Here is a 13,844-nt window from a genome sequence, read left to right as displayed (position 1 = left end):
TTATAACTTTTAATCTTGAAAGCACACACATGGCTAAAACCATTGAAATGATGTTGAAAAGTGATGGGATAAGAAATAGGAAGACCATGATCGAAAGGACATCAAATGAAAGCAACGAGTTTGGGTCATATGATTTGTTAGCTCTTTCAAATAAGTCTAACCTTGGGGTTCATTTAGCATGTCTGTTTGCAGAGGTGTAAACTCAAGTCGCATGCCTTGGACTCGAGTCAGACTCGAGTCACAAATTTGATGACTTTAGACTCTACTCAGGAAAATCAGAGTGACTTACAACTTGACTTGGAATTTAACACAGATGAATGGATACTTCACTTTGCCAGGCCCTCCTTCAAAGTGGACTGGAGGAGAATCTGGCTACTCCACATAGCATTCAGGGATGGGAGGAAAACGTGCTCTGGTTTATTGGCATTTCTTTCAATCAAAATTGCCCTGGGCGGTCCTAAGCACCGGTGAGAAGCTAAGGTGCTGCTGCAAAATAGCTAATGCTTGGTCAATAACATAAGCTAATTTGTGCTGGGTAACATAAGATTATGACATTGTTCAACATGCTCAGTTGTTTTTAGTATGATTGTTTTGACCACGGTTAACAACTCTGGCTACCACAAGTTCATCAGTAACAATAACTGTATGGGGACACATCCACAGTCAGCCCCTAGCCAGCTAGCAACTATACAATATAATTACAGCCCCGGCCCGGAGACAAATCCACAGTCAGCCCCCAGCCAGCTAGCAGCTGGCTGGGGGCTAGCCCGGTCAGTACCCGGTCCGTACTTAACTCCGGTGCTAAGAACGCTATCAATAAAGGATTTTTAAGGTTGATACGATATTATTTGGTTATTTTGAAATCCGATATTCCGATTTATATATTAAAAAGTAATTCATAAATGCGTAACAAAACTAAACAGATTTCCCTATCATAAGTTATTTGTAGTTATTTATGAGTTCTCACTAAAATAATGATAATTGTTGTTTTATTGTCACAACAGAACAGAGGAACATCAACATATATTAAAGTTCTGAATAAAATGTATAAAATATACAAACTTAAGTCCTTTCAATAAAAACACAATAACCCAAAAAAAATCAGAGTGTTGTTAACAGAGACGTTGTAGAGCGCCATCTGGTGGACAAACTATGCAACGGCAAGACTCATAACATGGTTGACTGTCTGTATTTTATTTTTAACATTAATTTATCAGAATCATTTATTTGTCATGATAAATGATTCTGAAGAATGGAATTTAAAAAAAGCTTTATTTTTATCGGTATCGGCATTTATCCCTAATATCGGGCTCTAATCTGGACGGGAAGGATAACTCTGGCTTCTCACTCACTGGTTTGTCACAATTTCGGTTTCATATTGCATATTGTTAAAGCCCTAGTTTATAATGGCCCTCTACCTACTATGATCCTGTCAGTGGTGAAATGTATCTACGTACATTTACTCAATTTACAGTAAGTATAAATTTGAGATACTTGTACTTTACATGAATATTTCCATTTCATGCAACTTCAAACTTTTACTCCACAGAAATTACTCACTATAGCTTCAAATAAACTATTAAAAATCCTTCTTGCATTAGCTGTAAAATGCATCACCACAAAAACTGAAATCAAGGCTGTGTTTTCTAAAAGGCTGACTTTTTACGTCCCGATACATTGTTCTCACAGGACAACGGCGGTAAAAGCATATGATGAGCTTATGGAATATAAAGCATTGCTGTAGATCAAATTACCCAACTGTGGTCTTTGTATACTGTACTAATTAGCACAACCATAACCACCTGCAGCAACAGCAGTAAAACACTGACATGGGCAATTTTTTCATCTCAGTAGGTACCTCATTATTTGCAAGTCAAAATAACATAATAAAGTAAATCGATAAGTGAGAAGAAAAGATAAAAATGGTAAATAAAATGAAATAAATACATTTATAGGGGGGAGCCTGCCAGCCCTTACCTGCCCTGTGGCAGGGATTTGTGGATGAGTCCTGCCCTCTTGCTGCCCCTACGGTCTTCCACATCCTATCTCATCCCGGCTCCAATCTATCACTACGGCAGCCCCAGCTGGAACACATGGGAACACTGGCTAAGCCCTCACAGATTCTTCTGACTCTAAAAGCATTTGCAAACCTGTAGTTTGCCTCAATATTCTGCTTTCGGTTTCACTGGGCTAAATACTGTAATTCATTAACCAAAGCCATATGGAAGCTGCCATTATTTACAATAATGTGCTCAAAGGTAGCATACTATAATCCTCATCCAAACAAAGCTAGGGTTGAATGGTATGTAGTAAGAAAAAATAATTTTCCAATCCAACCCAAATTTATCTGTAAGCACTTTAAAACAACAAAAGTTTACCAAAGTGCTATACAGAAAAACACAACATTATACCACAAGTAAGAATAATACCTGCGCAATAAACGCAATTAAACTAAATAATTAAATGCAGTAAATGAAGTCAACATCTTACTAGGTGTCAAAGGCCACAGAGAAGAGGTGGGTTTTAAGACTTGAATCAAAAACAGGCCTGTTTAACGTGCAGAGGCAGATCATTCCACAACTTTGGAGCCGACACCGCAAAGGCAAAGTCCCCTCTGTGCTTCTGCTTAGTTTTAGGCACACTCCGGAGCAGCTGATCATCTGACCTGAGAGAGCATGTCGGTATGTAAGGATAAGTATAAGTATAAGTTCAGCAAAGTAGGGTGGGGCAAGGCCATTCAAGTTCAATTTGAAAATGGATCCTAAATTGAATAGGTAGCCAGTGAAGTGAAGCTAAAATTGGGTAAATGTGCTCATGTTTACGTGTGTCAGTTAAAAGACGTGCAGCAGCATTTTGTACCAACTGGAGATGGGCGATGGAGGACCCACTTACCCCCACATAAAGTGCATTGCAGTAATCCAGTCTAGTGGTAACAAAGGCATGGATTACAGTCTTAAAGTGCTGTCTTGACAGTACTGGCTTTATTTTGGCCAGCTGACTAAAGTGGAAGAAACTTGATTTGAACAGACTTGATCTGACAAACTTAAGCTCCAGGTCCACTTTAACCCCTAGGTTTTTGATGCAAGGTTTAACATACTGTGCCAAGGAACCCAGATCTACAGGGGGGGTCCCAGTGGTGCCACCAAAAACCATCACCTCCATCTTTTCATCATTAAAATTTAAAAAGTTCAGAGCCATCCAGGCCTTTATGTCGTCAAGACACATAAGCAGCAATCGGAGTATGCATCTTTCTTTTTAAGAAGCACATAAATCTGACTGTCATCTGTGTAACAGTGGAATGAAATACCATGCTTCCTAAGTATTGAACCAAGTGGGAGCAAATAGAAAGATAAAACGAAAGGGCCAAGAACTGAGCCATGAGGGACGCCACACGAAAGAGGAGCAGTGGAGGATACACAGTAACCAAGGCTAACACATAAAGTTTGGTCAGTCAAGTACGATTTGAACCAGTCCAATGCTATGCCACTGATGCCCACCCATTGCTTCAAACGTGTCATCAATATTCCATAATCCACTGTGTCAAATGCAGCCAATAAATCCAAAAGCACAAAGATAGCACAGTCACTAGAATCAGTAGCTAAAAATATATCAAAAATTATTAAAAACTCTTAAAAGAGCTGATTCTGTCCTGTGCAACATTTTAAAACTGGATTGGAAAACCTCTAGAATATTATGTTCTTCCAGAAAGGCCAATAATTGACTGACTATCTTCTCCAGGATTTCTGAAAGGAAAGGTAGTTTTGAGTTTGCCTGAAAATTTCAAGGACTGCAGGATCTAGAGCAGTTTTTTTAATTAGGGGTTGTACTACTGCATGTTTAAAATGTAAAAGGGACCACACCTGAGGACAGACTGCTATTAATGACTGCAATAACAGATGTTCCTACAGTGGAGAAAACCTCCTTAAAAAGTCGAGGAGGGACCGCATCATTTGGAGAACCTAAGGGGTTTAAATTACCAATAATGTCCTGTAAAAAGGAAAGAGTCACATGCTGAAACTGGTCAAAAACAGCAGAGCAGGGGACAGAGATTGAGGGGTGATAAGATGAAGGTGAGATTTGAGCCCTAATTAAAGTGACCTTTTCAATAAAGAAGTGAAGGACGTTTTCACATATAGCAGTGGACGCCTCCATACAGGCAGTCTGCGGGGTATTTAGAAGTGAGTCAATAGTGTTAAACAAAACAGAAAGTTTGTTACAGTTTGACAGGATAATATCTGAGAAATGTTTTCTTTTAGAATCTTTCACATTTTCCTGATAACGACGCCAGCAGTCCCTTAACATACTAAAAGACATCTGCAGTTTCTCCTTCTTCCACTTGCGCTCAGCTCTACGGCACTTACGTCTGACAGCAAGAGTCAAGTCGTTTAGACAGGGGTCAGATTTAGTTTTAGGCCCGCTGGATTTTAATGGAGCCACAATGTCTAAAACAGTTTAGTAGGTGGAGTGAAATCATGAACTAAGCTCCTCTGTATTGCACACAGACTCAGGAATGATGGAGCTCGGACTGAAAGCAGCCGAGAACCGAACAGCAGTGGAAGGGTTAATAATGCGCCAGCGCTGAGTAGCAGCGCAAGGTTTAACTGCATTATAGGCAAGAGAAGCCTCAAATAATACAGGCATATGGTCAGAAAACACTGCGTTACATATATCTCTAGATTAAAAACAGGCAGACCATATGATAAAACAAGATTAAGTGTGTGTCCATGTTCTTGTGTGGGTCCAGACACAGATTGTAAAAGATTAAAAGAATCAATGAGGTTTAAAAATCCCTTTGCCGTTGGGTTATCAGGACAACACGCATGAACAATAAATCCCCAACAATACGAACACGGTCATATTTAGGCATGATTTCAACCAGGAAATCAGAAAAGTCATTTAAATAGTCCTTTTTGTACTTGGGAGGCTGATAGACCACAGCACAAAGCATTGTATGAGAGCAACCAAGCTCAAATAAGCTCAGTTCAAAGCTGGTTCAAGAGGATGATAGCAATAGCTGCTTACATTTATAACTACTCTTATATACAGTCGCTATTCCTTCTCCTCAGCCCAACGTTTGCGGGGAGTTTAAGAAGCAGCATCATTAGGTAAAAGTTCAGTGAAAGTACTGGATTCACCAACACTCAGACATGTCTCAGTCACACAGAGAAAATCCAATTCTCGGGATGTGAAGAAGTCCGTTAAGACAAAAGTATTGTTTGCTAATGATCTAGCATTTACCAGGCCAATCCTGGCAGGAACTGGCGGGACCCGGGCGTTGGCTGTCCGGGGGAACCGGACCCAGAGGCAGCAACCTGCGCCAGCGGGGATGAGGAGAGCAGCTAGCCAGCTACCAGCTAAGCGTCGACAGGGTCCAGCGAGCATCAAGAAACAGAACAGAGCACGAGATGGGCCTTCAACCTCACCAGCCGGCCGCTGTGTTTTCCCCGGCAGCAGGCGCGCTTATGCCGAGAAGGCGGGGCCAGGGTGCGGCAAAGCCTCGCCAGGAATGGGGGCAAAGTTTCACGTCCACCATTAAAAATCTAGCTGTGTTTGGCGATCATACACCAGTAGAGAGTTGACATCCAGAGAGAAGGCCAAGACAGGCCAAAAACGCTGGCGCCATCTTTCTTCATTCAACCAAGGTTCTAACATGCTGGTTTCTCATGCAATTTTACTAAGAAACAGTTTGTAAATAACTACTAAAAAGTAAACCAGAGAAGAAATGCTTTAAGACAACACATTAAAGAGGATAATAGAAAAAGGCATAATATATGTCCATTTAACACTGCAATAATTTGGTAAAAAAAATCTACTGTTAATTTTTTGATAATTGCCCACAGCACAATGCTGTAGCAGCTTTTAGGCTTTCTATTAACATGTATTTGTTTGTTGCCCGGGTGCAAGAACTGGCTTTTCATTCTCAGACAAAGTAACGGCTGAAGCCTGCCAAAGTCGCTCTGTCGCCTTTTTTGTAAATGTAATTTTTAGAATTTAAAGATAGTACCAAGGTCTGAAACGTTTCCAATGTCATAGCTCTGCAAATATTTCCCCCAGATTAAAGGCAAAATACGCAGTTTTTTTAAACATCACAAACATAACTTTGATAGACACACTTACCTTCACGCCAACACCATTTGTAAATGCATTCTATAATTCTCCATCACAAAAATAATCAAATGATTTTTCTAATGGTATATGGTTCTAAGTTAAGGTTTGGTTAGGTTTAGGCACACAAACTAGTTTAGTTAAGAGTTAAGAGAACATGGTTTGTTAACATTCTCCATAATTGTTAAAATAATTGATGCTTAGGGTATAATTGTTGGCACAGTTAGAGACACTTGAAAATATATGCTTTTCTCGCCTACATTTTTACCCCCAAAAAAGTGCTGCAGTTTCCACATACTTTGGCCCTCTGGGATGACCCTGAGGTCATTGGGAAGTTAACACTCTCAATTTGTTGTTTCTAGTGGCATTGTGACACTAGGCCTTACTGACACAGAGCTGCAGAGGTTAGAACAGAGAATTTATATTTCCGTCCAAGTAAATCATCTGAAAAATTAATAAAAAACACTACTGTAAGCATATAAGATGGGCTACATACAAAAATAGTACCCTAGCCACATGTTTCAACTTAGAAGAGAAAAAATCCAGAAAAAATAACTTAGAAAATGGATTTTATATGAATGTATTTCTACAGATATGTCTTTGCGTTTTTCTTATTTCTTATTTCTAAAAAGCCCAAAAAGTGCAAAATGCAGTCCTTCTGAAATACAAAAACACATCCACATCACTCACACATATACCTGAAAGAACTACATTTTAGAGATTTATAGAAATAAGTAATCATAATTTGATGAAATGGTGAAATGCCATAAGAAGGCCTTATTTTTGCTTTGACAAAGCTTGTTTGGTATCAATCAACTCGTCTTCTTATTGGCTACACAGGGAGGCTGGTTTCATAATGTTTGGTTGTAATTGGATAGAGTAGCTTTCAATATTTAAACAGGACCCTCCTTTGTAAACCCTGCGACTTTATTGGCTTTCATAAAGGAGAACCCAGCCTACAGTGGACGGATTGGCTTATTTCAGCTGTCAATCAAAAGCTTGGGCTTTAGCCTTTTCCTCTGTTTGCAAAGAAACAATGTGGCTGCTTCAGGACAGACAGCAGAAGCGATCAAAGTCCAAAAAGGATAGACTTTTCAGCTTTGTTTACGAGGAAAGTCGGCCAGAATTTACAAGATTGTGAGGGGACCAGCTCATTTTGGATTAAAAGGATTGGATGTACTTATTCTTTGAACTGTTGGCGATGTAGCAAAAAAACGTTTATGACGATCTTTCACCGCTGTGGATAAAGACACAAGGACAAAGGTAGGGATGCACGCTCGACTTTAGACAGAAACAGTGGAGAATCTTTCTGTGTTTCTTTACTTCATAGCGTGATTATAACCGCTAGAACTTTGTGTGTGGGCTCAATGGAATCATGAGACTTTAAGCTTTCTAATGATGTGCTGCATGACCGTGTTTGTGACGATTTAATGCTTGCAATTCATGAATGAAAACACGTTATATCCCAAATTGGAAAAACAGGTTCCGGCAGAGGAACCGTGCTCTCAGAGAGGTAGAAAACCAACCGACTTTTGGTAATAATGGGCTGTGGACAGTGGTTTCCCAGTTGCCTGGGAAAACCCTGATGAACAACCGGCAAATTTGAGTCCCATTTTTCCAAATTGAGGCACCATTCACAACCGTTGAGGCAGGCTTTACACAATGACAATAGCTCTGCAACATGCTCGCTTGTTGAGATGTTTTTCCATAGCTCTGCATACGTTATATCCTTTATCAGTTTGATTGGGTTTAGGTCTGTCCAATTGTGCACAGAAGCATTTGACATCCCCTTTGGAAATGGGCTGTGAAGGAACATTCCCCAGACCCACTCTCAGTTACAACTGAGAAGGGTCTGGTGTCAACCAGGTTAGTTTCCCACATCAAAGATTTATGCTTTGTTCACTCATCAATTCACCCCAACCCTCTTGTTAGGAGGTTGCAAGACTCATCCTATGAGGTTTTCAGGCAGCACTGGGCTGGTTCCACCTTTCCTCCTGACAGACAAGTCATTATTTACATGCCCCATTAGAGGTCCTTGACAGGGAAACTTAAACATGCACTGTATTTAGGCATTGGAACAAACAACTAATGCTGTCATTTTTCTTTGGAAGGCAATCTCCGTTCTTCTGGCTTTACAAGGCTTTACAAGCTGCCCTGTATTTTTACTGCTCAATGGTATACTATCTTATTTCATTGCAGTCTTTACTTTAAATTAATTGTTGGTCATTTTCCATTACCCTGCATACATGTTAGATGTTCAGTTCGTCAGTGGTACTAGGAGGGTTTTGGGCACCGAACCTAAGACAAAAGGTAAAATTTATGAGGGGAAATTTCCCCATAGGACTGCTGTTTTCCCATTATGCCCCAGCTGGGAGCCTCCCACCTTTCCACTGCGCTTTCAGATCCATGTCCGACTGAGCTCCTGCTTGTTATAGGATGTAATTGACTTATACAATTAAGAGAAAGACACTATGAATCTGCATTATGGAGATGTCTCTTAGAGTTTGTGTGTGTGCGCACGCAGTGGAGGAAGCTTTGGAGAGTTTCATATATTAAAAATGTGTAGAGATTTGGATTCTTTGGCCTAAAAACATCGGAAAATATTGTTAAAGGTGCAATATGTAATACTGACAGCTAGTGTTTAAAATAGTTACTGCAGTACAAATTCTAAATACTGGAGAGTTGTCTCCCCAGACTCAAAGTTTACGGAAGTTGCCAGGCTGAGACCGCAGCAACAATGTTGCTAGACGCTTGTCTCACATAGCCAGACATTACTTCACAGCAACATTAGCTAACGTTAGACACTGGCTATACTTCTGGCTATAGTCATAAAAGCCTGTGCTCACATGGAGCTCTGTACCCAACTGACATCATAGCCGTCCTCTCCACCTGACAGACAGACATCCTTCCTAGACTTAGAATTATGGTAGAAACCGCTATAAACACAAAAACCTCATCATCCTCTCCACCCGACGGACAGACACACGACTCACAATTACAGTAGGAACCGCTAAAATAACAGTACCTTGCCGTCCTCTCCATTCGACTGAACACACTTTATTGACTTGGCAACAATCGCTAAATACACTGCAAACTCACGGTCTTCTCTTCTCAATTTACAGCTCCCCTCTCGTGTCTTAAAATAAGTCACTGTTGTCTGTTACGGACGCAGAACAGGCTACACGTTACATGTAAACAGCTTTGGCCCGCTTGCCTGGTCCTCTGGTAACATTAGCAGTTAGCAGGGTTAGCATTGTGGCGTTAGCCAGGACCAGTTGGGATCACTTCACTGGCTGTATCTCAATTTGTTTTTGCGAGTAACCAACTTAGCAACTCTAGCTATAGAATTCTATGTGAGTACATAAATGTTGAAACAAAATAAATGCCTGTCCCTTGTAGCCATGATAAATTAGCCTGAAGCTAATGCTTACCTGCTCAGGAGGAAATTAGCCAACTCAGCATCCTTTGAGGCTCTAAGCTTTCTCCATCTTTCAAATACAGTACATCTCCAATATTTACCAGGGGTTTGTAACATCTCCTGTCACGAAATGTTAGAAACATGCTGTTTTTTCTAGGTTAGGTAGAATCTATTAACGTTGATCGTGTTTGTTTGTTTGCTCCTTTCATGGCTGTACTAGCGTACAGTACTGTAGCACGCTGGGTTAACGTTTTTACAGGTATATCTGGTACAGGCCAAAACACAAACAGAAATTCCGTCACGAATCGAAATTACAAAAGGAGAAAATTCTGGCATTAGCATTGTTGTCAGAAAAGATACAATTTCAACTTGGCATGTTTCCTTAAAAGCTGATGACGCAGTGGGGATTTTTTAAAATGTATTACAGTAAATATATTACATATTGGACCTTTAAACAAATATTGTAAGTAAGGGTGTATCGGACTGTGTAGGAACCAGTGAATGAGAACCACATCTCTCTGCCTTGTGGTAAAAACAAAATTGAATTGCCTTGATGATGAATTACTTCATAGTGTGAGAGTATTGTGCACAAATAGTTCAACATTTATCTCAAGCACAATATGTGGCACAATGCATTGTTAGTCAGTGCTAAATGTCTTGCGGCAAAAAACAGCCCTTTTATATCAGTAACAGCTGCTCTTACATGGCATAGCATTGACATCCAAGATGGCTGCGGTAACTTGGGGAAACAGGAAGTGGGAGGGTGGGGGCTTACAGGGCAGGAGACAACATCTGGCTGACAGTCACAAATGAGTAAACAAAGGCTGCGCGACTCAGCCATTTATTATGGCATAAGTAGGCATTGTTGTTATTGTTGTCGGCGGAGAAAAGAGGATAGAGGGGAGATGTGTGTTTGTGTGTGTGGGGTGATGGTGGAGGGGAAGCAACGAGAATCACCTCAGCTAGCAGTAGACTTTGAAATCAATTATCGAGCATTCCCTGCTGTGACAAGTGCCTCAAACACTGCAGTGTGTGCATACACCCTGACACACATGACACACACATGAAAGTCACACATACATACGCACGCACGCACGCACGCTCGCACGCATGCACACACACAGAGTGTCTACATCACATGACATTGAGCGAGAGTGGGAGAGGAAGAGGAAATACATCACAGGAGCTGAACCCTCTGCTGCTTTCTTTTCTTCTCTGTCTTGTTAAATATGATGGCTAGAAGAGCTTGTACTTTATCTAGAAGTACAAAGGCATTATGAGTTGAAAGCCGGGGCAACAATCTGAGTGCTTACAGAGCAAACACTGCACTCAGTTTATAGCAACAAAAGGGAGGAAAAAGTACAGCGGGATTGTGCATCTGAACACAGCTGTGGCCTAATACTGACAGATTAGATTCTTTTCTGTAGGGAAGTACATATGTGTGTTTATTGTGTTTCTGTGTTTCTGTGCATGTAAGAAGTTTGGGGGGTGGTACTTATGTGAACTTCTATGTAAAGCCTTTTTAATAACCTCGAGAGCTCCAAAAACAGACCACACAGCACATTGTAGCTCTATGTTTGTTTGCATGCATGCATTACATGTTGTAACATGGGAATTAGCATACTTTTTTGGGCTGGGTGTATAAATCTATACTTTGTGTGTGTATGGTGCAATTTGTGTTTCATATTCAATAGAATATCTGCAGGCCAGCAGATAGTTAGCCCAATATATTTAGCTTTTCAATTTTTTCTGTGGGTAGGGTGTGGAACAAAATCCAATTTCCTGCACTGCAATGTATGGTTAAAACTAAAAAAAAACTCCAATGATCTAGGCAGAAGGCCTTCTGTTTAGAAAGGGCCCTACAGCTCTACTTAAATTGCACTTAGATAATCATCATCATCATTATTAGTTTTTAATGAAAAATAATTTACAGAGACTCAACCATTCCCCTAAGAGCAATTCCCCTTTGTTGCAGTGGCAAGGACATCATTGTCTCACTACAAACAATATTCAAAATTTCAAAAATGATGATAAGTATTCCCCCTAATTTGATTTGATGTAGAAACATACTGACAAGAACAACATAAGAAGAGGACAATTTCTTAAAAAGGAAAATGGTCTGATCCTGCTCTGTAAGAAATGCAAGGACGCTAAAGGAATATAGTAATGGTAATGTTGGAGTATTGTAACAGATGACTTCACCAAGAGAGAATTGAGGAATATGTTATTAGCTTCGAGAGTTGACACAAGTATGTGTACACTAGTACACACCGCAATGCACTCCTTTCTTACAGAAACATACTGTAGATGTACACTAGGGCTGCAACTAACGATTATTTTCATAGTCGATTGATCTATTGAATATTTTCTCGATTAATTGATTAGTCTATAAAATGTCAGAAAATATTGAAAAATGTTGATCAGTGTTTCCCAAAAAGCACAAGATGACATCCTCCAAATGTCTTGTTTTGTCCACAACTCAAAGATATTCAGTTTACTGTCACAGAGGGGAGAAGAAACTAGAAAATATTCTCATTTAAAAAGTTGGAATCAACAAATTTTTCACTTTTGTCTTAAAAAATGTCTCAATATACCGTAGTTGCCGGTTAATTGAAAAGTTGACAACTAATCGATTAACTAATTGATTAATTTTTGTAGCTCTAATGTCCAAACTCTAGCCAGTAAAATGTCTTTATACCTCAAGTAAGTGTCAGGAAGTAGCAACAGGTCAGGCAGGAGAGAGAAAACAAGAGAAAAACTCCATTCCACTCCTCCTGTAGGGCCTCCCTTCTTATATTCATTGCCATCTTTCTGCCTTAACTCTTCCTTACCTCTCACTATCTCAGTCATGCCACATATCAATTCAAATTCAACTGCTCAATTCGAATGCTTTCCCCTAGCGCTGTCAGTATCTCTTCCTCTTTGGCCAACACTCCTGACATGCACCTCACTGCAGTATATTCTATTCTCTCTTTTCTTGTCTTAGTTCAGCTTTATTCTCTTTCTCTTCCTTGCGTCCAAACCACCCTCTTTCCTTCAATTTGAGTCATGTTCTGTGTTTTTTGTTGTGATTTCAGGCGCACTTCCATTCAATAGAACATTGTCCCTGTCAAATAAATTCATAAAATAAAAAACTATGGCTTTAATGCGATTAATCGTGATTAAATATTTTAATTGTTTGACAGCACTAAATGTAATGTAATGTAACGAAATGTATAGCGGTGCTCCAAAGGCACATCGCTGACAAATAGGTAGATTCTGCATGAATGTGCAGGAGTAAGATGGAATAAAAACACAAAAGCACAATATGAAATACTTTTCCAAAAGTTGAGTTGGAGAATTATTTTGGTCCACTGAGTGAGAGATGTCTGCACTGGAGGCGATGAGACTGCTGACGTGCTGCTGCCTAAGGCAAGAACCTGGGGAGGCCCCAATGTTGGTCAGGCCTCCAACTTCTTTCTCCTCAAAGCCATTCCACACGACATTGACTGCAGCAGCTCCTGCCAAAAGCCAGAATCAATTGTGCCAGATTCCAGCTGCAGAGGTGTACAGCTCTGCAATGTTTATTTGGTGGACCTTCAAACAAACTCGCAGTTTTGCCCCAGAGGAACCCAGTGATGGAGATGAGCACACCCCACCGCGCTGGGTTTGATTCAAACTTCCAGGTAAAGTGGTTTACTTTTACTACATGCTGAGCAATTTGTTGTTTGAAGTGATGTTTTGTCCCACTATAATAAAAGACAAAATGCTGGAATTCTGGCTGCTACAGTATAACTTACTCTATTGGCTACACTCAACTGTCATTCTGCTTCTGTCTTAAAGGTGCTCTAAGCAATGTTGGGTGACTTTACTTCTTGTTAATGTTCAAAGAATTTTTAAACAAAATGAGACAAGCATGCCCCTCCCTCCTCCTCATCCCGTCCTCTCCCTTTTGTGCTTCCACGCACTAACCCCCAATCCCCACCCCCAAATCCTTCTTGTAGGTTATTGCCTGGAATGCTGGAACACTGTTTGTGTATGCTTCGTACAGTTTGTTCTGGGGACACACTCCTGATAGTAAGGAGATATTTGCTGTATGTGACAAAAAATGTTGTAGCCTAAAACACGTGCAACATTGCTTAGAGCACCTTTAGTAAAGATCCTTTAAATATCTCACCATCTAACTGGTCTAATTTTAAACAGGCTGTCAGTACTACAGTTAAAAATAGAATAATTAATTTAAAAAAGCATTGGCTACAGGGTTTTGTGAGTTGCAACTTAATGTGTAACTCTTTGCAAAAATGCAACATAGCTTTTTGTGAATGTACCCTAGTCAAAACTT

The 13,844-nt window shown here is 40.1% G+C and overlaps 1 protein-coding gene across 6 annotated transcripts in view; it reads right to left on the bottom strand.

Moving 5' to 3' along the window:
- LOC116671533 (RNA binding protein fox-1 homolog 3-like) overlaps positions 1-13,844 on the bottom strand; it is a 751,379-nt gene that overhangs the window by 293,887 nt on the left and 443,648 nt on the right. The gene's annotated exons all lie outside the window — the stretch shown is intronic.

Source organism: Etheostoma spectabile, chromosome 21 (genome assembly GCF_008692095.1).
Source record: "Etheostoma spectabile isolate EspeVRDwgs_2016 chromosome 21, UIUC_Espe_1.0, whole genome shotgun sequence".
Taxonomy (NCBI): Eukaryota; Metazoa; Chordata; class Actinopteri; order Perciformes; family Percidae; genus Etheostoma; species Etheostoma spectabile.
Note: the sequence above shows the minus strand (reverse complement) of the source record. Positions and strands in the feature narration are given on the sequence as shown.